Source organism: Coturnix japonica, chromosome 3 (assembly GCF_054131305.1).
Source record: "Coturnix japonica strain WE chromosome 3, WE-NBRP24, whole genome shotgun sequence".
Lineage (NCBI taxonomy): Eukaryota > Metazoa > Chordata > Aves > Galliformes > Phasianidae > Coturnix > Coturnix japonica.
In genome coordinates, this window is record NC_140665.1 from 3,579,233 (window position 1) to 3,583,564 (window position 4,332).

The window sequence follows — 4,332 nt, forward strand, 5'->3', positions numbered from 1 at the left end:
CCTTTTTCTTCCTGTAATGCAGCTTTTTATAACATATTCCTTGCAGCTAATGTAAACCAAGGCATGCTCTGCTTGTGCCTTAATGCTGCACACTGGGCAAAGCCTCAGCTGCCCAATAGCAGCCTCCTACCAGCCATTGCAGGAAGGAGCAGCAGCACTTCTGCTTTCACCGCTCACACGTTCTTCATTCAGTTGTGTTTCCACTTGCTGAATGCATACTGCTGTTCTTTTCCCTTTCTTCTCTGGTAGCAAATCTTCCCCTGAGAGGAAGTCAGCCAGTTTGTTTACAGATCAGCCCCACTTGTTTTGAAAATCCCGACCCTGCTTTTCCCCATCAGCTGGAGGCAATGTCTCCTGCTATGACAGGATACCACAAGGCCAAGGCCTGCACATCTGCACTTATTCTTCTCTTTTTCTTCCTGCTCTTCTCCTTAAGGAACAGCCTAATGGAGACCCTACAGCTGTTATGATGAGTTGAGGCCTTTCTTTTTCAGCATGTATAGATTTGCTTCTCTTCATGTTCATACACTGTGTGACATCATACTTGGCCTCCACACCGTTCTGATATTGAAAAAGTGAGCAGCACACCCAGTATTAAGTTTACTCCTGGTTCAATACTTCTTTATTTCCAGACCATTCAAAAGAAGTCTTGTAATAAATAAGGTCATGTACATGTGAGGGTGCTATTCTATACTTTTCATCTTCTTGTTGGTAAAGCTGCATGTGCCTTTGGAAAATAAAGTTAAATATTTACCCTAGCTCAACCACCCCTATCTGCAGAGTTTATGCTTTGTTGGAGTTTAGGCAAGTAAGCAGTGTGTGCACAATTCTCTGCCTGCCCCCGCTATTGGAAGATGGACTCACAAAAGCCCGTTTCTTTTCCCACACAGAATATTTTCTATCAGGTCTGAGATCTTACCCAGCCTGGGAAGACAGTGAATCCGTATGTGATGGATAGGCTTACATCTGGGACTGGGTTATCTCAGTTGGTAGGCAGCAACCTAACCTATATGCAGAGGGATCTGAGGAGCAGTCTCAGGACCTGGCATAACCAAGAGGTGGACTATAAATTGCTCAGCAGCCCTGGCTCAACAATGTCTTCTTGCCAAGCTGAAGTCTGCATATCAAGGCAGTGCTCAAGGCCTTCCTGCCTCAGCCAGCCGTAACAGCTCTACTGAGGACTCGTGGACAACATACTCTCTCCCACATGCTTTTAATGCGTGCTTCTAAGAAAAAGGCTGCTCTGTTACATGGCCCCTTGGGACACTGCGAACTGCCCAGAACATCTCAGCTGGGATGTTTCAGGGCACCTATATTCAAGCTTCAATCAAAAAACAAAAATATACCAGCAACTCCTTCCTGCCCTCTTCCCTTTCATCTCCCTCCTTCCTCCGCCCACCATGACTTCGAGGCATTGGTCTTCAAACTACTTCAAATCAAAGCAGTCTCAGGGACTGAACTGATGACACAGTTCTAATCCCATGGAGACATGTTTCTGTTAGGTCCCAGAAGGGCAGAGGTTAAACAGCAGCCACATCTGTGCAGCTAAAGATTTCTCCTACCCAGGAAAGATCTGAGGGCTGCCAACAATCTTGCTGGCCATACACGGAGGGAGATACCTTCCTGCAGGAGAAAAGAAGGAAGCGGAGGTGGCACGATTAGTGGATTAGTGTTCTTTGCACACAGCTGGCACACTGCATTGTAGGAAACATGGCCCAAGGGTGGCCGTGGGGTGCCAAGGAGGCATGTAGCAACCACAAGGCTCAAGATGCTGCAAACAACTCTTCCTCATCTTTCATTTGCTTCCTCTTCTAGCAAAGAAAATTCTTTCAGACTTTCTATCAGCCTTCCTCAGGTATGGAGAAGTTTCTCCTCCATGAAGCTTTCTCCTCAGTTTCTTACAGGCTTCTCCACCCTCTAAAACCAATGCCACTGAAGATTTTTTCTGCAAACGATTTGGAATATATTGATGTAACTCTATGAGATGGAAGAAGTATATCCACCAGGCCTTCTGTCACCATCAAAGGACATGAAGCCCTAAGGGTCTAGTAACCACTTCTTCACTCTGTGTACTTTGCTCTCTCAAAAGGATCTGTTACTTGTGGTGCAGTATGTGCGTGCTTTGTGGTAGCACGTGATAACACCTAACATATGCAAGACAGATAGATAATATATAGTAAATCCATGGAAAAAGCTCATGTTGGGTGTGTAAGGAGGGATGAATGTACAGAGGGGAGAAAAAAAAGTCTACAGTATTGATGTCAGTTGTGAGGGGCTGGCAAAAAATATCCTAAGGAGGAATCCTAAGCTCATCTTCTAGGACTTGTCTGTACTCAGATACCTCCATGGAAACTGTATCTCATCTGCCTCTTTCAGAAGGGACAGTTAACAGTGGAAAAAGCAAGATTTGCCTGGTGTAGGAATCGAACTTCTAGATCACATAAATCCCATCCTAAATGTCCATCCCACTGATGTGCAGAGAGACTGTGGGGAACATTAATACTGGGAGTGGATGAGAAGGAAGAAAAAGGAACTGGAAATCTTTTATCAGGGAGTTTCTGTACCAACTTCCTTATCAAGGGAGGATTTTATTTATTTATTTATTTATTTATTTATTTATTTTTGAGGGAAAGGGTTCAAAATAAATCCTGTTCCCTGCTTGCTTGGAGCTAAAAAATGGAAGAGGAGGAGTTGATTCTCCTGCAGCCGCTGGGTTTTTGTTTGTTCCCTCTAGTGAGGCTGGGATTTGAAATAATCATCATCAAAAAATGTTATCAGGCAGAAACTGACTAAAGAACAGCAGGACTTCACTCCTGGGCCAGTGTTGAAAACTATGTTGGCTCTCCTCACTCATAGCAAAGGAAATTTGGTTTTGCTTAGAATGAACTGCTTGTTTGCCTATTTGTTTTTGCCTACTTACGATCCCTCTGATGCTTACAGGAGGAAGGGCTCTGGCCTGGTGCAGGTGAAAGCTTTCCAAGGCCAAAAAAATTCTCCTAGTCCCAATATGGGAAGTCAGAAATCCTAACTTAGAAGCACCAGGGAGGGTGGACACTGGACCCATGCAAACTCATTCACTGGAAAACTACCAATACCTACAAGTGCTGAAATGAAAACATGACAAATCAGATCGGTCAGCACTTAACTACTGAATAAATCGCTGCAGCCATCCATGAACTCTCACAAGAAAGCAGAAATGCTGTTAGTTCTGCCTGGAACTTCTTTGGTTTGTTTTTCCTTGTGGGGAGAGATGATGTTGGTTCATATGTTGGGAGGATCAAATGCTGTCTTGTTTTCTGCCTGGCTAAAGTCTTGTCACCTGAAGAAATGTGAAGAGAAGCAGCACAATTGTTCAGAAAGAAAATGAAGACGAAAAAAAAGAGAAGCTACTGATAACCTGAACTCTCATCATGTCATGAGCAGGAAGATTAACACATGCATCTCTAGGGTGAGTTGTTCTTCCCAAAAGGTTGCCTGTGACCAACTAGCCATAGGATAGGTTAAAAAACATAGAGAATCTAAGATTTTGGGGTGAGTACATGCTCTTACATGTTGTCTGTAGGTTCTCCCAGCACTGCTCTGAGCAGAGCCAACACAAGATCACAAAACTCCCCTGTAGGAGAGCAGCATCCTGCTATGGATTCACAACATAGAAAAGGCCCTCTTAACTCTTGTACTTGTCTCTTACCGTGTGCTACAACAGATGGGTTTTCCCATTTCATATGTTCTTCCTGCTTACACTTCTGCGAATTTCTCCTCCAGCTTTTCAGTTTGATAATAAAAATGAGTATTATTCAGATAATCAGTGAATATTATTAATCGTGGGCATTATGAAAGCCAACAGAACATTCTTTTTGCCTCAGCTGAAGGCAAAGAGCAGCACCATGTTGCTTTTTTTCCACCGGGCTTTACAAAGCAGCAAGGAGCAGGGCACACAAAGACGATTTTCAATGGTCTTTTGGGTAAGTCACACAGGGTTTGGTGCGGTGCTGGACTCGGTTGTGATGACAGATCCCAATAAGGATCTTCAGGTCTATCCGCGAGGCTGAAAAGCAGAAAAGACTCATTAAATAGGGATTACGGCTCTGTCAGCCTGTTTAATTAGTCCGGTCTACTCGAAAAGCAGATGAGCGGCCGGTTATTTTCACAGCGTGTTTTCTGCTCGGCTGCGCTTTGCTGGTGTTGGGGAAATTCACTGAAACAACGTCCACGCTGCGGGTAGAGACAGAGCGACCAGCGTGAGCCCTGGGACACCGAGGGGACATGCGACACTAAAGAGCCCCATCGAGCTCCTCCCGCCCCCCGCCTCACCGCACCGCCCCCCGCCCGAGC